Genomic DNA, 21,109 nt, shown 5'->3' on the forward strand with positions numbered 1-21,109 from the left:
GATATGGAAATGTCACCTCCTCAGGGAGGTCCTCCTAGACCACCCTTTCCAAAGTGGCAGCTGAGACCCTCACCAGCTCCAATAATTCTCTAACACGTCACCTTTTTTTTTCTTTCTAAAGATTTTCTTTCTTTCTTTCTAAAGATTTTACTTATTTATTTGAGAGAGAGAGAGAGAGAATGAGAGAGAGAGCATGAGAGGGGAGAGGTCAGAGGGAGAAGCAGACTCCCTGCCGAGCAGGGGGACCGATGTGGGACTCAGTCCCGGGACTCCAGGACCATGACCTGAGCCAAAGGCAATTGCTTAACCAACGGAGCCATCCAGGTGTCCTGACCTTTTTTCTTTTCCTTCAGAGTTCTTGCCTTCATGGAAATTCCCTTGTTTATGTCTTTGTATCTCCCTTTATGGCCCATCTCTGCTCTCTGAATGTAAGCCGCAGGAGTGCAGGAACATTTCCTGGCTGATTCCCCCACTGGAGCTCCCACACAAGGGAACAAATGGGCCTTCCCTAGGGTGGTGGCTGGGGTAGGATGGGATCCTGGAGTGGGGGCAGGTTGTGGGTTGCAGTGCCCCCTTGCCCTAGGTCTCTCCCACTTTATCTAACCTCCTGAAATCACTCAGGTGTCAGGTGATGAGATTGGGGGACACCCTGCTTTGAATGGCTGTTTTGGCTTCTGAGTCACTGGGGTTCCAGTGAGGAAGATAATTTCAAGTGGAACAATAGTGTTTCTTGAGAGAAAGGGGAAAAAAAAAAAAGATCTGCTTTCTACCATTGAGCTCCCTTGCTGCCTATGTAGAAGTTGCAGGAAGGTCATGCGGAACATTGAGAATGGAAAACTCAAGAGGCTCCCTCCCCACAGCCCAGCAAAGCACGCTGGTGGCAGCAAGAGGACCACCCTCACCAGGTCGCTGCTGGGAATGGTCAGAGGTCGCAGGCAGGAGGACCAGAGCCCAGCATTAGCATTTGGCCACCTTGGCAAGGAGGCACGTGTGGGGACTGCCTCGGGATAGGGCTGGGCGCCCTGTGGTTGTCTCTCTGGGGATTATTGTGGTTACAGGAAAGGGACTGTAAGCTCCTTCCACCCTGTGTGGCAGCAGGAAGGCAGGCTAAGCTGGAGTTCAGAGCTCCGCCTGGGGCATCAGGACCCAGGCAGTGAGCATTGCATTTGTGGGAGAAGCTAGTTCGGTGGTAATAACGTGAGTTAATATTTGCTTAGAATTTGCCATGTGCTCTGTGCTTGCGCCAGAAAAGCTCCTAACAATCATAGAAAATAGATGTGATCATTATCTTCTCTTCATGCGTAAGAACACCGCAGCTCAGAGGGGTGAGATAGCTCCCCTGAGGTCGGGCTGCTGATGTATGACATCGCAGGGACAGGAATCCCAGCCTGCCCTCCCGCCCACCAAGTGCACACACACACACACACACACACACACACACACAGCTGGGCTCACCTCTGCCTAACGTGTGCCCAGCTTTGGTGACAAGCCTCAGAGCTGCTCTTGCTCTAGAGGTTGGAATACAATAGTAATACTAGAAATAAAAGACAGGGGAAGACCTGCTGAGTGTGAGGCACGATGCGGGTGCGTTGTGAACCTTTACTCTTTGAAGCCTCCATCAGCCCCGAGAGGTAGCGTTCTCATCCCCGTCGTGTGGAAGACGTGTTCAGACAGTCTGAATGAATCTCCCAAGTCACACAGCCACAAGGCGGTAGATTTGGAATTTGAACCCAGGTTGGTCTGACTTCAGTGCTAACTCAAAAGCATCATCCTGCGGGAAAGAATTCATTCAAGCAATATTTACGGAGTACCTACTGCATGCCAGGCATTGGTCCAGAGGGTAGGGATTAGTCACTGAACAGCAGAGACAAAAATCCATGCCTTCGCGGGGCTCACATTCCGCCGGAGAAAATAGACAATAAATGCAGAAAGTGGTAACTGTATAATTTCAGCCAATTATAAGTTATTTTAAAAATTAAACAGAGTAGTGAGGCAGGGGTCAGGGAGCTGGGGTGGTCGGGGAGCCTGTCTTAACCACAGGACCCCTCTGGCTGCTCCCTGAGTGGAGACTGCAGGGGGTCAGGGCAGTTCCAGGACTGAGGGTGGCGGTGATTGCTAGAATCCAGTGAGGGACCAGTGTGGCCTGGATCAGGGCAGTGGTGGTGAATCAGTGGGAGGTGGGTGGATTCAGGATTTATTCTGAAGTGACTCAGTGAAACTTGTTGATAGATTGGAGGTAGATTGGGAAAGAAAGTGGGGGTCAAGGGTGACTCCCAGACTTTGGCCTGAATGACTGCAGGGATGGAATTGCCGGTTGCTGAGATAGGGCAGGCCAGAAGGTCAGGAATTCAATTTTATGATTTGTGTTGGAGGTGTTTATTCCCCATCCCAAAGGGAGATGTTGAAAAACCATTGTGATTTATGAGTCTGGAATTCAGAGGGTGTTCTGCAGTAAATACGTACCATATTTCATCAGATAGAAGATGCCACCGATTGGGAGACCACTGTCATTTTATGTACTACTATGAAAACACACTGCCAGTTAAACTAGGGCACATCCCAACTTCAAAGATATTAAAATGTGTCTTGGAATCAACAGGATATAGTGAGTTTGGGAGTTTCCATTGTAGAGATGGTACTAAAGGTGATGGAAGGTAATGAAATCACTGGGGGAGTGATGGAACCCAGAGAGAAGAGAAAGGGAAGTAAAAAGACTCCGCCCACTGGCCAGCAGTGTTTCAAGCAGGCGCATGCGCATCCTGTTCCAGCCAAATGCAGTCAGGCAGGTAAACCTCTTCTTCATAGGCAGATGCCACTGAGACCATCCCAGGGAGAGGCTTCAGTCTGAGGGTGTGAAGCTCAGAATCAAGGCCTCGGATACAACACACGACATAACCCAGCACCTGCCATCCAGGAAGGCTCACCTGGGGTCAGGCTTGGCCTCAGTTTCCTCATCAGCGATACATGCCTATGATGTCTGCTCTACCCTCCTCAAACCCAGAACACAAGACAGTCTCTTCTTTTTCTGGGCCTTCGTTCCTGCACCTACAAACGAAGATTGGACACAGGAACCCCTGAGCCCTGTTCCTGCTCCAGCATTGTGAAATCAACACTAACTGCCTGCACTTTGAGCGTCTGAGAGGCAATTTATATAAGTGTTAATCATCATAAACAATGATTTAGTCATCTTGAGGAAGGTCAGAGGGCCCAGAACCCAAAAACCTGTCTGGACCCTGTTTGTCAGTGGTCTCCCTCTGGGTATCACATTTCGGGAGCTCTAGCTGCTTTTCAGACCATTGAAGGGCCACAGGGGTTCTCTTAGAAAGCTGACATCTAAGCAGTCCGTAGGTTTTGTCAGTTTTGACAGCTGCTCAGAAGCAGAAGTTCCAAAGAATGCTTTGAATGGCATCCACTTTGATCCTGAAATTCCTCAAGCACTACGGCCAGAGTTGGCTAAGGCAAACACGAAGATGGCCGAGAACACGTTAGTGGGGCTCTGAGCCCCAGTAGTCCTCTGCCCAGCACTGTACCTCGCTCAGCTCATTGCCAGGGAGCCATCTGAGTCTACATACCTGCACTTCACCCCCGGAGCCCCGATATGTGGGCACCTGGCTACACTCTGTAGCCAGCAGAGTTAGCCCTCGCTCTCCGCAGGACTTTCACCTGTCCTGCCTCACCGCATGCCCGGATGTGCTGGCTTCCTCCCTCTGAGGTGACTTCTCTGGCCTGGAAGGTTCCACCAGGTCTGCTGCATGCACTTTCCAGGTGTGTGATGCCGGCTGCAATCTGTCTTGTGGGTATTAATGCGGTCTTCAGGGGTGGCTGTTGTTCTCAAGCTGTTCTACAAAACTGGAGCATGCTGGCTTGGAAAAACCTTGCCCAGGTTGGATCCCTTCAAGACTTGGACACAGTCTCTATCAGGCATCTGTTTTTCTAAAAGAAATAAAATATAATAAAAATATTTTACTCTTCTACTGTATATATATGTATATATATATGATGTAATATCTATACTATATGTATATATATATATATATATAGAGAGAGAGAGAGAGAGATCATTCAGAGGACATGAATTATTTGTCTCATTTCATAAACAAGGTAGCTGAGATGGAGAAGCACTCAGGCCATTTCTGGTGGTAGAGCCAGGCTGCAAAGCAGGGTATTTAAAGGGCTCCAGGGGCACCAGGGTGGCTCAGTCAGTTAAGCATCTGCTTTCAGCTCAGGTCATGATCCCAAGGTCATGAGATCAAGCCCTGCATAGGGGGCCCCCTCAGGAGAAGGGAGTGAGTCTGTTTCTCTCTCCCAAATAGATTAATAGCATCTTTTTTTTTTTTTTTTAGATATTTTATTTATTTATTTGACAGAGAGATCACAAGAAGGCAGAGAGGCAGGCAGAGAGAGAGGAGGAAGCAGGCTCCCCGCTGAGCAGAGAGTCCGATGCAGGGCTCGATCCCAGGACCCTGAGATCATGACCTGAGCCGAAGGCAGCGGCTTAACCCACTGAGCCACCCAGGCGCCCAATTAATAGCATCTTAAAAAAAAAATAAAGCCTAGGGCTCTGGATTGCACCAAGCCCCCTGTCTCTGATGTGTGGCACTGACACAGAATTCTCAAACTAAACTTCATCGCACCCCGGTCAGAGCCCATGGGCAGCCCCTTCCTGTAATATAACAAATGAACTACAGGGTATTGGCACACAGAAATGGGGAAGGGAATTTGTTTCAGGGCCTCCTATGCTCTTATGGGAAATGGAGTGTCTCCTGGAAAGGTCAAGAGAGAGAGAGAGAGACAGCTGACACTGGGTGTGGAGGTAACTCATACCGAATCCTGTGGACTGAGTCCAGTGCTCTCTTAGACCATGTTTTTGCATGTCGAAGGCTGGTGTCCACAGAGAGTGGTGCTGAATGGTGTTCCCTTGATCAGAGAGAGGTTGGCAAAGGTTACTTGGTGTTCTCTGTTTCCATGAGAAGATTCCTTGAGCAGGAGGTGGGAGGGAAAAAGTAGATTGGAGTGAGTTTGAGTGAGGGGACAGAGCTGGCTGTTGGCTTAGGCCTAGTCACAGAGCTGACCAGAGTCAGTTGCTGTCAACCCTTCGCGTGAGGGTTATAGTGTAAATCTTGGCACTGGGGGACCATCCTGGGCATTGTAGGATGTTCTGCAGCCCCCTCAACTCTACCCACTAGACGCTGGTAGCACCCCACCTCCACCTCAGATGGGACAACAAAAAATATCTTCAGACATTGCCAAATGTTGCCCGAGGAGCAAAACTGCACCAGCCCCTTCCCCAGCATTAAGAACCATTAATGTGAACAATTTCCTCACCCTCCTAAAAAGATCATCAGCTACCTGCTCGCTTGCCTGTCCTGGGGACTTCCTGAGAATTCTGCCTGTGGCGTGTGGCCACGGGGCTGGGTGAAAGCTGGGCTCCAGTGTAACCAGGTTCTCCCTGTCCTTTTAACAATTGTCCTCTGGAGCCACCTCACAGTGAAAGCTTCTCTGGGACTGGTGCTTTCTCTCACGCCTCTCCATCCCTGCCAGGTACCTTCTGCTTATCCTCAAGCACACCAAACGTGTTCCCACCTCAGGACATTTGCACTTGTTGACCTCCCCAGCTATGCATCTCCTTCTCATCATTCATGTCTCTACTCATGTTGCGCCATCCTGTGGGCCCTCCTTGGTGGTCATTCCTGTTACAACTCACTGTAGCTCGCTGCTTCAGCATTTTCCCCCTCTGGTATCATCTTATTTATTAATTTGCTTATTTGTTTCTTGCATTCCTCCCCCACTAGACTGTAAGCTTCCCAAGGACAGAGACCTGGGCTAGTCTGTTCCTTGCTGTATCTGCAGTGCCAGCTGCGGTGCATGGCTCACTGTAGGTTGAACGGTTTGGGCGAGCACTTACTGAACATCTCCTCTGTGCCAGGCACTGTGCTAGGGGCTGAGAATGTCAAGGTGAAGAGCGCAGTGCCCACCTCCTGGGAACTAGGTGCCTCGTGGAGGGAGAGCAATGTAGTGAGGATAGGGAGGTATGGGGGCATGGGAAGGGATCAACAGGTAAACTTGCCTGGCAGGTGAAGAAAGACCTCTGGGGAGGTAGTTAGAGGGAAAGGGGGAATGCACAGTCCCTACACAGTCACGGGGGTACAGGGGATCATGGGTGACACCCAGGGCACAGGGAAGGAACATAACACAAAGCTCTGTGCTGGAAGAGTACCCATCTAATGCCTGACATGAGGGTGGGGGAAGGTGAGGGTGTGGAGTACTTGAGGCCAACTCCGAGAGGCCCTGACTCTCAAATGAGGATACTGTGACCCTACCCCATAGCAAAAAGGAGCCACCAAGGCAGCATAAGCTAACGCTTAAGAACGTAGGCTTTGAAGTTTATCTCATACCTTGATTCAAATCCTTACTCTGACACGACTGAACTATGTGACTGTCCCAGAAATGTCACATCTTTTAACCTCTATTTTCTCATTTTTGAAGCGGGATTCACATTCATCTTTTTGGGTTGTTGTGAAAGTAAAATGAGTGCTTAGTACAGTGCCTGGCGAACAGTAAGGACTTGGGAGCTTCTCGCTATTCCTCCTGGTGTGGTTAACAAGGACATATTGGAGGTTTTCCAAATGGGCAAGGGATCTGATAGATTAGCATCTTAGCAAGATGGCTCAGGCAGCGGTGGGAACAGCAGGTGAGATGGGAACCAGGGAGAACCGGTAGGAGGTTGCTAGAAGGAAAAGGGAGGTGAGGGGAGGTTGTGTGCATCCTAGGTCCCAGAGCATCTATTATAGCAAGCTGTAGTGGCAGGAGATATGGCCGCACTTCACCCCTCAAAGAAAGGGCACAGGGCATAGAGGAGGATCCCCCACTCCTGACAGGTAATTAACACCTAGGTGAGGATCGGGTGGGGACTACAGCTCAGGCTAAGCTGAGCAGCTGAGAGCCTCTGGCCCCCTGGAAGATGCAGCTAGATCTGCATTTCAGATGGCTTGCACCCCTGGAGAAGGGGTGGTTTGCCATTTGCATGGGTGATATACTTTTAATTAAAATGGTAATCATTTGAGCATTCCTTAAAGTTTTACTTTGGGAATTTGCTGTCTTGCAAGCTCTGCCCTAATTAACATTCTCTTTATCTCTTATTAATAAATTATATCTCAGCAGTTTCATCCACCTCCTTTGATCATCGAGGCTCATCATTTCTGAGCCAAACTCCATTCCATATTGTCATTTAAGGTACAATGGGCCCAAATCAGGAGTTTGAGAATTAGGGTTCTCAACTCCCAACAACATGCAGATCGATCTTCTTGCTGCTCAGCTGGGCCCCAGGCAAGCACACGACATATGTGTCCCTGAGGTCAGGAGTGTTGACCCCTTGATACTTACTTTGAGGAAGGACCAGAGGCAGTGTTCAGAGATATATTAGGACCCAGGACCATAACTAGGAAAACAGAAGCAGAAAAGCTGGCAGGGTAGCTCACAGGCTTCAACCCCAGGCCAAGAAATGTTAAGTAACCTGATTCAGGTCACAAATAGTAGTTGAAGATTACCAGTAGTTGAAGATTAGGCAATCAGTAGAGACTAACATTTTCTGGGCATCTATTATATGCCAAGTCCTACATTAGGGGCTTTATGTGCATGGTGCCTGGTACTATATCAAGCCATCTAATGAGGTATAGACAGTTTTGTCTCCAGTCTCCAAAAGAGAAAGCCAAGTCTTGGTGAAATTAACCAACTTCCCTAATGTTACCCAGATGCCAAGAGGTTCACTAGTATTAAAATCAAGGTCTGTTCAGTGTCAAGGACCTCTTTCTCTTTCCTGCATCATGCTGGCTGCTTTAGAGCTAGGATCTCCTAGATCCAACCCCTCTGACCTGTCTTTTAAGACCCCCTCTGGAGGGTGTGTTAGACCATTACTACTCTAGCTGTGGTCCAGGGATCAGTAGCACCATTAGCTCACTTGGGTTCATGTTACAACTACAAAATCTCTGTCCCCAGCCCACACATGGAAAGGATCTGCATTTTGACAAGATCCTCCGGTTGTTGTATTACTCACTAAAGTTTGGGAAACAAATTAGAGATTTGATATTTGTTCAGTACCTACTACTTATGCACCTTCCAAGGTTGATGGTATTCCAACTGAACCATGGAAGAGTTAAGTGACCTCTCCCAGGTCTTACATGCAGTTAGTGGCAGAATCTAGACGTGATCCCAGCCTAGGCCCTGACCTAGATTCTAGGAGTTTAGATCTAAGGTTATCCCATGTTTTCAGGTTAGTGTCCTTGGGCTTTAGGATGATGGCAGTGGCTACTGAGAGCCCTTTTTAGCATTCCCCAAAACCCAGCTGGTATCTTCTACTTCATCCTAGTCAGATTGTAGGGACGTGAACTTGGGCACAAATGTCTTTGCTTTTGACAAAAATTATAATTGGCGAGCATGGAAACTGATTATTTCCTGGAGAGCAGGAGTTTGGATTGGCAATTGTACAGAGCCTTGATTAATGAAAAATGGAAACATTAATTAATTACCTTTCAAAAATTGACTTGTTATAGGAGACAATGGCTTTCAAATTGCAAGGTTCATGGTGGGAAGGAGATTTTAAAAGGAGTCCCTAGGGGTCTAGTAACAACTTCTCATTTGTGTTGAAGAAAAAAGCCAGTGGACCAACAACACTAGCCATCAGGGAAATGCAAATCAAAACCACAATGAGCTATCACCTCACACCTGTTAAAATGGCTATTCACAAAAAGACAAGAGATAATGAGCGCTGGTGATGATGTGGAGAAAAGGGAACACTTTGCACCATTGGTGGGAATGCAATTGGGGCAGCCACTATGGGAAACAGTACAGAAGTCCCTCAAAAAAATTAGAAATAGAACTAGTGAATGACTGAGCGACTCCACTCTTGGATGTTTATCCAAGGGGAATGAAAACACTTACCTGAAAGGATCTCTGCTCTCCCATGTTCACTGCAACATTGTTTACAATATGGAAACAACCCAAGTGTTTATTGATGGATGAATGGGTAAAGAAAATGTGGTACACAAAGACACACACACACAGGGAAATTATTTGGCCATAAAAAAGAAGGAAATCCTGCCATTTGTAACACCATGGATGGACCTTGAGAGCGTTATGCTAAGTGAAGGAAGTCAGACAAATACTAATACTTTATGATTTCACTTACATGTGGGATCTGAAGAAACCAAACTTGTAGAGATTGAGCACAGACTGGTGGTTACCAGAAGTGGGGGGTGGGGGTGGAGGATGGGGGGATGAGGGGAATAAGTGAGTGAAGGGGGTCAGAGAGTATGAACTTCCAGTTCTAAGACGAGAAAGTCCTGGGGATGTGACGGACAAGGTGGTGACTACGGGTAACAATGCGGTATTGTGTATTAGCTGTGAAGAGAGCAGATCGCACCACACACACATGCAAAATGTAACCACGCGAGATGATGGAGATGCTAAGTGGACTTATGCTGGTATCATGTGGCAATACACACAGATGTCAAATAATGAAATTGTACTCCTTAAACTTAGACAATGGTAAATGTCTATTTTAGCTCAATAAGGCTGGAAAAATAAAACGATAATTTCCAAGTTAAAGAAAATAAAAACCCATAGAACCTTGTAAGGATGCTAGTGTGGGTGCTGCTTCATACAGTATTTATTTAATTTTCACCCACCCGATAATAACAGCAACAGTACCGACACCATATAATACTAATCATAATAAGAGCATCCAAGATGAGGAGAGACTATCCAGACGGTGCCAGCTGATGTCCTAAGCTAACTTCCCAAAACTTCATGGGGCAGGTTTATAATTAGGTCTATTTGTCACCCCCCTTTTACAGCTGAGGACAGGGGACTCAGGGTGAGTAAGTGACTTACCCAAGCAAGGCACACAACCTGACAAAGAGTGGAGCCTGGATTCACACCCATCGCCCAAATACCCTTTCTCTCCATGCACCCTACCCCTGCTGCTGCTTGGCTTCTCCTGGCGAAGCCATTGAGGCTGGTGGTTTCATTCTGGGGCTTTAGAAGGGGTCATATGTCATCAGCTAGCAAGTGGACTCCCTCTTTTCCTCCTGCTCTTCAGTGAATTCTGGATATGGTCGCATTTGCCATCCATCTCCAGCCTGGCTTTCTTGAACTCTAGACACAAACTCCCATTTATATCAGATCTAGTCCAAGCGCCTTTTTCAAGTCAAACAGAGCTGGGCTCAAGTCCTGATTTTGCCATTTTTTTATGTGGCCTCGGCAATTCTATGTCTGTGGGTATGTGAAAATAATGATAGCACCTCCCTCATGGGGTGCTGTGAGGATTGGGAGGGAAAAGGTATGTGAAAGAACTTGCCTGGAGGTTGCATTTTGCAGGGAAAGCTCCTGAGTTCCAGAGGAATTAGCAACTTGGCGAAGTTTCGAGTCTTCTCAGGGAAGGGGCCAGAACCCAGACCAGGTCCCCTACCTCACTGTCCCTTCTGCAACATTTGTGCTCGGCGGTAGGTTTGATGAGAAAATTATAAAGCATCTCAGCCCATTGAAGAATCCCTCTTTGCTTTTTGGTTACCATATCTAAATATCATTGACATTGGAAGGTCCTGGGTTAAGGCCCAGTAACCCAGTCAAGCTGTGACTTCTCTGGAGTGGCCTGGCCCACATGGCGCATGTCTATCTTTCAGCTTAACCCTGACCTTTTCTGCATCATCTATCCTGGCCAATCAAGCTTTGGAAGCTCACCATTCATGTCCTAGTGCAGTCCTCTGTTTTATTTTCAAATTACAGCATTCTTATTTATACTTATGCTTCATGTCATAGTGCATGTTGGTTTGTGTTTTGTTTATGTAATGTCTACCATTTTCTAATTAAACTTTTTATTTTGAAATAATTCACAAGCTGCTGTAGGAAATAATACAGGGAGATCTTGTTTACCCGTTATCCGGTTTCCCCCAAGTGTCAAAACTTGCAAAACTATAGTGTCAATTCACCATTAAGATACTGACATTTTTTAAAAAACGCATCTTTTTTTAAATGTATCTTCCTGGGGCACCTGGGTGACACACTTGGTTAAGCATCTGACTCAAGGTTTTGGCTCAGGTTGTGATCTCAGTGTATTGACATCAAGCCCCACGTAGGGAGGGAGAGTCTCTCTCCTCTCCCTCTGCCCCTCTTGCATGTGCTCTCTCTTTCTCTCTCAAATAAATAAATCCTTAAAAAAAATTTCTTTCCACTAGATATTAAGGCCATTATATCAATGATGTTGTCTTGTTCAACACAATATTCTCAACATCTAGAATAGTGCCTGACAGATAGAAAGGTATTCGTTTGCTAAATATATGAATAAAATGTAATATAAGAGCCCTGTGTCATTTGTCATTCATTCCCTCTCCCCCGCCCCCAGTCTGTATGGGTCTCTGTGATACCCAGGCAGCCTTACTGTTGAAAAGTCACAAGTTTCTCCAAGTTCTGTGTCCTGGGTCTCATTGAGATAGTTAACCTTCAGGCTGGGGTGAAGATTTTTCCAGGGCTAAGTATGCATGCATCGTTTGGAGGGCATCAATTTCCAGACATTCAGCTTGTCTTTCTACTCTCCCAAGACTGATCTGCCCAAGAAGGAAAGCTATCCAGAAGGGTTCACATAGGCTCTGCTCCCACCTGACAACAAGTAAACCCTCTCATCCCAAATCTTAGTAGGATGTTTTGCCCTTGGATTTCAGACCACCTGAGGTATAAAAGGGATAAGTTGAAATGTTAGTTCGGAGTAAGTTATCTCTTTATTTTTATTTTTAAAAAAGATTTTATTTATTTATTTGACAGAGAGAGACACAGAGAGAGGGGGAACACAAGCAGGGGGAGGGGGAGAGGAAGAAGCAGGCTGCCTGCTGAGCAGGGAGCCCAATGCAGGGGCTCCATCCCAGGACCCTGGAATCATGACCTGAGCTGAAGGCAGATGCCTAATGACTGAGCCACCCAGGCACCCCAAGAGTAAGTCATCTTTAATGATTAACAGGGCACCTTAAACACAGAACTTCTTGCCTTTCCCTGCATTGTGCATATTCCTGTTATAGGCAAAGCATAGTGCTGGAAATAAAATCATTGAGCTTGTGTTGAGAGACCTTGAATCCAGAACGTACAAAGCAGTATAGGTTGGTGATACCTTGACCTTCTCAAGGTACTTGGATGTTTTTCAAGACTACCATTTCCTTTCAAGCTATATTGGTAAAATCCATGGGTAAAACTTATATGTGCTTTCCTTTCTATTTGATGTGCTTTATTCTATGAAGGTTGTTCAAACTTATTTTTTAAAATCACAACCTGAAATATTTATTCCAATGATACCTACTTCTGTTTCGTCTTAGAAAACATATAGTGTTTTTTCCTATCCATTAACACAAAGGAAACTGTGTACATGCGTGATGACAACTTCTAGATAATCCGTCTAACAATTCACAAATGTTTTTTCATAATTCTTGTGGGGGATGGGTGCAAAAAGACTGAAGACTACAGACACAACACAGCCATTTGGAAAGCCATTATCAGCTGCCATTTTGATTCGAGATTTAATGTCATTGGCATTTGAAGCCTTTTTACTGCATCCCAAATTTGATGCAATTAGTCTACTCCCTGAAAAGTTATCAAGAAGCAGCCAGGCTACACATGCTCAGGGTTGAATAGTTCTCTTGAAAGAGGCCTAACTGTGTTCAGCTGATAATCAAACGAATGGCTACATTGCGATAGGTCGCCAAGGGGGACCCACTGCGCCCCCATCCCTTATCCAAGCCTGGGCTCTGTTTCTTGCTCGATAGGAACGCATAATCCCATCAGCGCCAATGGGAGTTATGTGCCTGTGTTACTGGAGACAATAGGCCATCTGAGAGGGACAATTGTTCCCAGCAACTGAGGGGGTAAACACGATTGGCTATTCCCAGCCACCATCCATGAAGGGCCTGGCTGAGCCCCTAAAGCCCTTTCTTTGTTAGGCTGCAGAGCTGCAGGACGGAGGACGTGGCCTGCCTTCTTCTGTGGTTGCTGTCCTCCACCTCCAGGGGCAGCCTGTCTCTGGGGCATCTCCCAAAGTCGCAGTCAAGACTGGGGCATCTCCCAAAGTCGCAGTCAAGACTCCTTCTCCTCCCTCTTTCTAGAGACAAACCCAAAGCCCTTTTTCTAGTTCATGCTTCGCGATGAAATTGTTACAGTATCAACAATAAAAGTTACAACCATTTATTGAGCACTTATTACTAGCCCAGGCACTAAGTCTTCTGTAGACATTAAGGCATTTAGCTACAAATGCTCCTGGTAATTCTGCAGGATAAATATAATTGTTCCCATTAAACAAGGTAAAACTGAAGCTCAAGTAAGTCCGGCTTCTGGTAAGCTATAGAACAGTTTCAGACCTCCAGGGCTAGTCAGTGTCCCAATACCACTCTCCAAGTTCTGCTAGTGTTTCCCTCCAGATACTCCTTGAGACCCAGTCTGAGAATGTGCAGTATACCTGCTCACTCCACCCCAATCCCTTTCTTGGAGATTCCCAATGCATTTTACTTTATTAAAAGTTCTAGAAGTCCTGCAAGAAAGAAATGTATAACTCAGTGCATTCCAAGTGAGGATCCTTTTTTGCACAACCCAGATCACGTTTTCCTAAGTGCTAGCCCACACTGGGTCAATGCAGGGACGCTAGCTAGAGGAAGTCCTAACTGGGTCCCGCTCTTGCACTCATAGGCCCTAAGCCAGAGGTGGAGGTAGAGTTCCTGACTGCTGCTTTGGATTTGGGGGGAGGGCGGTTCACCGTGGGGGGCACGTCCTCTCATAGTGTTCCAGCAGCAGCACAAAGCTCCACCTTCCAGTGGCTCTTATCCCATCTTCTACAGCAAACATGTGACCCGATTTCCCATAACAAGGGAAAAAGACAAGTTGCTCCAGGATATAGGGAAGGAGAGCTATTGGGCTGTATTGAGACTTTACTGCCCAGAGAAGGAGCTGGCATTCAGCGGGGCTGGAGTTTTCATACACATGAAAGTGTTGGGCCCTGTGGTCCACCTCTGGGCTGGCAGTCCGTGGCACGGTCCCTGGGTGATTTTGACTGTCCCTGGGGCTCTCTACAGCAGCAGGCTGAGGCCAGCGCCGCTTCACTGTGCCCAGGGGCTCCTCCTCTACTCTGGGATGCGCTCACAGCTGAGGCCCCTCATCTCTTGGTCCCACTGGAGGGAAGGGACTGAGCCTCAGGCATTAGGCAGAGCACGAGGTCCAGGCTGATGTGGGACATGCCAAAATGACATGTCATGGGGATTTGTGGGCCTCGCTGGAGCCATTTCCTCCAGGGGGTCATTTTATTTAGTTCCAATTGGACCCTGTGATTGGTCTCAGCCCTGGCCACCTGGTGTCCTGGCTCCATATGGCAATGGCTAGGAAGATGCCATTTTTCAATTGAAATATGCTTCTGCCTTACTGAGGATCAGTCTGTAATTGCCTTTGGCTGAAAAGGGGCTTTGATTTTTAAAACTAAGCCAGGAAATAATTTCTCCACCTCTGATGTGTCGGACTGATGGGTCAGTGTCTTCTCTATTAATTCAAACTGAGAGTCACAGCATGGGAGTGACAGGCAGGGTTTTAGAGGTCAGCGAGCCCTGCCATTGACCTCATATGGGAATCCTCTCCACCTACCCTTGACAGATGGTCTGTAGCCTCTGGCTGAGCACCGCCACAGACGGGGAGCTCACTCTCTCACCCCGCAGACCTACCTGCTCTTGGCCAGCTCTCAGTAACTTTGACCCCATTTGGTGCTAGTAATGTGGGCTCTTTTCAGGAACACTCGGGCCCTGCCATACCCTGCAAGGTATTTCGTATGCATGTCTTATCTGATCTTCACACTAACCCTCTAAGGTAGAGACTCTCATTCTCCCTGTTTTGAAGAGTGAGGAAATAAGTCACAGAGGGTTAAGGAAGTTGTTTGGAGTTCACAGGCAGTGAGGGAGGGAGCTGGTCCATTTAGGAAGGATCATTCCAGAGCTCTCAAACACTTTGCTTCCTGCTTTGGGTAAGAACAACCGATGTTCATCGAGTAGGATCCGGGCTGTGTGCCAAGGTTCTCCGTATAGATGGTCTCATTTCATTGTAACAATGTCTGGAGCATAACTCAACTAAGATCATCAGCAGAGCCACGCTTGTCAAAAGCTGTAGGGCTGCCATTCTAGAAACTGAGGCTCGGAAGATCTGGAAGTTTGCCTAAGGTTTGAGTGGCAGAGCCAGGAGGTGACCTAACGTGGACCACAAGCCCTTCCTTGGCCTCCTGCTCACCTCCAACCCTGCGCCTTGCCTTTCCTGCCTCTCCTGCTGCCTGGGTCTTCTGAGGAGAAGCTAACCCACCTCCCTGTCTTCTCCAGTAGCTTTACCACACTTTCTTGTGGCTGCTTAAACACAGGTCTAATCACCAAAGTTCGAGAACCACCCGACTAGAGGAAGAATTCTAAGAATTCCTTCCTCTGTTCTTGGTCATCTTCAGAAGAGGGTCCTATAAAGCAATGGGTATTTGAAAGTCAGAAAGTTATGGGTTCCAATGCCCACTCCCCAGTTTCCTCTCTGTGTGACCAACAGTTAATTGAATGACCTCCCAGAGGCGCCGTTTCCTTGTCTAGAGAATGATGATAAAAATGAACACCTTGTAGGTAGTCAAATCTGTCTCTTTTGGAAAAGGGCCTTCCTCCTGGAAGTACTTTCTAAATGTATCTCTGACATTCCAGGAAACATGGCTGAGCTGCTGATGACGTGTGTCACCAGCCACCATGGCAGCGGCCACTGCCATTGCTGAGACATCACTGTGCGCGCTGTTTACTTGCACCCACCGACATCTCTGCGCTTCCTGTATCCTCACGACAAACCCCACCTAATCCCACTGGCACAGCCTCCCCAACTTGGGCTCCTCTTTTAAAAAGAGTTTGGGGCGGGGAGGGGGGGCGCCTGGGTTGCTCAGTGGGTTAAAGCCTCTGCCTTCGGCTTGGGTCGTGATCCCAGGGTCCTGGGATCGAGCCCCGCATCTGGCTTTCTGCTCAGCAGGGAGCCTGCTTCCTCTTCTCTCCCTGCTTGACTCTCTGCCTACTTGTGGTCTCTGTCTGTCAAATAAGTAAATAAAATATTTAAACAGACAAACAAATAAATAAATAAATAAGAGTTCGGCCCACTGTAGGAGTTAAAATCCATGGGGTTGGGCACCTGGTTGGCTCAGTTGGTTAAGCGTCTGCCTTCGGCTCAGGTCCTGATCTCGAGGTCCTGGGATCAAGCCCTGCTTTGGGCTCTCTGCTCAGCGGGGAGTCTGTTTCTCCCTCTCCCAATCCCTCCCTGCTCTCTCTCTGCTCGCCTTCTCTCTCTCAAACAAATAAATAAAATATTTTTTTAAAAATCCATGGGCTCTGGAGTCAGGAGTTTTGCCGTTTTGGGCTGTGTGATCTCGTATAGGTCAGTTAATCTAGCTGAGCCTGCCTCCCCAAACTAGAGTCCTTCAGGCTTAAAGACATATTCATAGGAGTAATCCGGCAGTATTTCTCTTTCTATTCCTTGCCCTCTGCCCTCTTACCGTGGCCAGGCTGAGCTCTCAGTGGCACTAAATGCTATTTGTCACTGCCTCTTCCTCTCGGGTTTGCAGGCTCGTGCTCTCAAGTTAAGCTGAAGGATAATCTAAAAAGCATGATAATGGACACAAGCGTACTTTATCGTCTTATAAAAAGTGTGGTTCCAACATAAACTACTTCTCTTGTCCTTCCAGGCCAAATCTTGTGAATTAAACACGCTAGTATGGCCATATGATTTGCATTATATGCATTCATTTAGATAAGATTTCTCGAGTGGCTTGTCGGTGCGTAGTGATCAGTACTGTGCCTGGTATATAGTAAACGCTTGACACATGTCTGGTTGTTGACACATGTCTGGTTGCTGAATAAATGATTGAATGAATGAATGAATTCCTGCTTCTTCAAGGTAGCAGTGACATGGGCAGAACTGGCTGCCCTCTAAACCAAGTGACTTAAGGGGTGTGAGAAGGAGATAGACTTTGGTTTCAGACCCTCTAACTCTTAAGTTCTTTCTACTGCGAGTTTCCGAGATGAGCGAAATGGGATCCATGATGTAAGCCAGCCACAGGTTTCCGAGGTGACAGTGTAGATGGCGGTCACTGTAAAGGTCAGGTTCAAATCTGGTATCTCTGACACTCACTGGTTCTGGGACCCTAGTTAGGCAGGGTTGGAAACCCAGTGTTTTGAGTGACCGTCAAGACTTGGACTGGGTTCACTCTCCCCATTCCACACCTGAGAAATGAAGCCATTTGGGAGTTGTGTGACTGTATTTTAGGGGAGGCTCTTGTCTATGCTGATGGCTGGAGTTGGGGAGAGAATCCACTCTTGGAAGAAAAGGGGGTTTACTCTGCAGCCTCTTCCCAGTTCCTCACCCTCTGGCTGCTTAGCTGGCCACCTTGTCCTCCTGGAGACAGTGCGCAGAAAGCCTGGGAAGCCAGAGTGGGCAAGTGAGTGTAAGGATGAGGCCTGGCTTTGGAGCCACTCAGAGCTGGAGTGAACCTGACTCTGTCACCTGTTAGCTGCAAGACCCCAGGCAAATCCCCCAGGCTCTCCCTCAGCTTAAATCCTTGCGAACAACTTAAAGCAAAAGGATGGGAATGGGAATCCTAACACCTGCCTCATCGATAGGTTTCAAGAACGACCTGGGTCCCCCTGTGTAGAACACCTAGCACGTGCCTAGACAATAGTCAATGCTAGATTCTTCACCTGTCCACCCTGCTTTCAGCACAGGAGACCGTGACGCCAATTCGGGATGGAGAGGTTGCCGTGTTCAGACCCCTTCCCCCAAGTGAAGCTGCTCTGGGCCTTGTGGTTACTTTCTCGAGTGCCTACTGCACGGCGGAACCCTCCTAGCCCAGGTGGGCATTTATAATTGGGAGCTCCCAGGAGGGCCACGTTACTGTCCAGCCCCAAGTGGCCCCTGCTGCAAGGTTTCATAAGGTGGGCAGATGTGCGTCTCAACACTGCCTCCGGGGACCTTGGTTTGGCCATGGCAGCGCACAGAATTATTTGCTACATGTGTGCTCTATCTTAGTCTCTTTCCCTGGGAGACCCTTGTGTGGTGTAAAGACTGGCATTTGAGGTGGGTGTGGCCTCCAGGGACAGAGTTCCTTCCAGCAGCTCATCTGTACCACCACATGGATGATCAAAGGAAGACAGTCCTGGTGGGTGGTGTCTCCTTTGCTGTGGGGCTCTTGCCTGGAGGCCCCACTCATTTGAGGGGCCGGCCCTGAAGAGCTAGGAGTCAGTTTCTTGTCAGTTGAGCTTTGAATGAGTAGGCCAAAGCACTTTTATTTTTCCTTGAAGGTACGAAACATTTGGGGGAATGATCTAATAGTTGCCACCTTTCTTAAGCAGAACTCTTCTGTTGTTTGTCTCCAAATAGAACTGTGCGCAGTTATCAGATACAAATCTGTGCTTCGTTGTAAGGAGAGCCGCTCAGAGAGGGTTGGGCTTCTCTCCCCTCATCGAGGAGGTTTCCAACAGGTGTTCCCAGGGAAGCCTAGAAGCCCATGGAGCTCTGTTTCAAAACCAAGGGAAGTCCTTCTCTAGGAAACCACAGCAAACTGTGTTCAAGCAGGCATGGAAACAAATAGATGTTTCCTTGAACAGAGAGCCCATCCCCATTTGGTCTTAATTTGGAGTCTCTAACAAGGCCCCGCGGGTTTCTGAAGAGCAGATGACAGGGGAGGCTGGGCCCCCAGCTCTGAGACTTCCTCCTCTTTCAAGCCTGGCTGTTTCCTAATTGCGGCCATACTGAAGGCGGGACTGATGGACTGACTGACCCGTGGGGGTCCGGATGCCTTGATGGATGCAAGCCCTGTGGCGGCCCCTGCTGGGGGCCCTGGGTACGGGGCCTGGGTGGCGAAGGCCGAGCAGCTGGGGGGCAGGTAGGAGGACAGCCCGGCAGCTGGGCAGTGGAGCCGGCTGGACTGCCGCTCCTTTGAATCCCAGGCTCTCCAAAGCCACCTGCAGGGTGGGCTGACGTGGAGGAGAATGGGGGGGGGGGTGCACTGAAGGAGGGGCTCGTTCCCATGGTAACCACCCTCTGTTTTCCAAACTCTGGTGTGAATCACCCTGGGCTATTTGGAGGTGTTGTCTATTATTTAAATTGCCTTGGGGGAATGTAGAAAAGGTTTTGTTTCCCAGGTTTTGAGCTAGGGTGTGCTTCTGCGTGTTCGCTATCTTTGTCTCTCTCTAAAGTTCCCCCAAAGTAAATATAACCATTTTAGACTCCCTTTTTCTCCGTTTTTGTCCTTGAGATGGGAAGCTCCAGTCCTAACACATCTCACTTTCTAACCCCCAGGTGCAAATATCTCCCCAGTCTATCCAATGAGGAGACTCTGGGCTCCCTCTAGCTGTACAACTTCTAACTCATTCTGATCAGGGTCTGGGAAATCAGTTGAAATTGAAACCATGGTTAATACCTGGGTTCCAGAAGCTTAGCTTAGCCTTTGTACCTTTTTTCTGAATGGCGCAGGGTGAAGAATCAGGGGTAAGTGCCCAGAGACTGTGTCCTGGGGGCCGCCATGGGGGTCCCAGATACTGACATGGGGGGGTTCCTGTGCACCCACTTCCAACAGGGGCCTCCCAGCCCTGCGTTGGGGTGTGCTGCTGCCCTGGGGGTTAGTGATCCTCTTCCTGTAACTTTGGAGGCCAACTCTCAGGTGGGAGAGTGGTTGTGAATTAAGGCAGCCGAGGCCTGCGAAGCCATCTGTGGAGCCCAGCTGAGGGCCAGAAGCAGGCCTGGCAGATGGAAGGCTCAAAGAGGCTGGAAACACTTGAGGCCCCTCACCCACCCCCCAAATGTAATGCCACATTTAAAAAAAAAGTACTTCATCATGAAACACAGAACTCAGACAGGAAAAGAGCTTCCTTCTGCTTTTTCTCACTGTGAACTCTTGGTAAATTATGGAAGCTGGTTTCCTTCTCCCACCACTGCTCTCCTAGGCCCCCCTGGAGGCAGTGCCTGTCATGGGTTCTAGCTCTGCATGCCGCCGTGCAGTCAGGCGTGGACAGGAGGCCACTGGCTTCTGGCTGCAATTCCTGTCTTCTCTCCCTCTTCTGTGGTTTCCCAGGTTTTTCTTTCTTCTTCCCTTCCCTGGGGGCCCTTTCCAAAGGAAACGGTAGGGGCTGAGAGGCTGGGGGAGAAGGAGGACTCTGCCCTGCACATTCTGCTTTGCTCTGAGGCTTGCCCATCCTTGCTCCCGGACTAGTCATGAGAGTGAAATAGGAAAGGGCGTGAGAACTCACTTTCACTACAGGATCGGGCTGGCTTTCTGAGAGGTTTCTGGGCTCCAATTCCTTGCTAATTAAAACAAAGCAAAGTGCAGGCCAGAGAGTGAAGAAATTTCAGTGTCTGCAACTTGGTGGGTCTGTAAGAAATGTTCTGGACCCAGGGAGCCTCACTCCGGCGGCCGTTGATCTTCCGTGAACATCTCCATTCACAGGCTGCGTCTGTTCCTCGACAGTTTCATGGCTGGTGGTAATGGATATCTCCAAGGAACAGTTCACGAGGATCAAAAAGGAAAGAAACTTCAGGAAAGGACATAACAATATACTGAAATCCTGAAACAGCAAACACTGGCAATCAAAGGGAAGGCAGATGAAGGGGAAACTCAGTTACTGCCTTTCGCTCCTGCCAGCAAACATCTCCGCAGCGCACATATGCGGTTCCAGGTCTAATTCCGAGTGACACGTCCCAGGAAGTGGGACCTGTTCTTGTCTCCATCTTGCAGGTGCACTAATGGAGGCAGAGAGATGTCAAGTCATTGTCCCAAGGCCACACGGATAGTGGACGAGTGGGTCTTCGTGGACACATACCGTCTAGGGTTACTGTTTGCCTTTGTAACCAAAGAGGGTGCCCTTCACCAATTACCTGCCAACGATGACTAATAGAAAACTTAAAAACATTCTAAAGGAGAGTATTGAAACGTGTAAGCTCCTCAAAGATGAGATCATTTGTGTTAAGTAGAGGGGACTTCTTCTCTTCATACCCTCCTTCTTGTCTGAGCCGGGGATACAGAGGAGAGACAAGACAGCACCTCTTT

General features: G+C 48.2%; 1 protein-coding gene and 1 pseudogene across 3 annotated transcripts in view; both read left to right on the forward strand.

Moving 5' to 3' along the window:
* Positions 1-21,109, forward strand: part of NAV2 (neuron navigator 2) — a 712,574-nt gene that overhangs the window by 163,507 nt on the left and 527,958 nt on the right. The window lies entirely within an intron of this gene.
* The window catches only part of LOC309841267 (RNA-binding protein with multiple splicing pseudogene), a 34,337-nt pseudogene continuing 15,860 nt past the window's right edge, over positions 2,633-21,109 (forward strand). Inside the window, exons 1-2 of the transcript in view lie at positions 2,633-2,654; positions 3,184-3,765. The product of the transcript in view is annotated as an RNA-binding protein with multiple splicing pseudogene (transcript). The remainder of the gene's footprint in view (positions 2,655-3,183; positions 3,766-21,109) is intronic.

Source organism: Mustela nivalis (genome assembly GCF_964662115.1).
Source record: "Mustela nivalis genome assembly, chromosome: 9".
Classification (NCBI taxonomy): Eukaryota; Metazoa; Chordata; class Mammalia; order Carnivora; family Mustelidae; genus Mustela; species Mustela nivalis.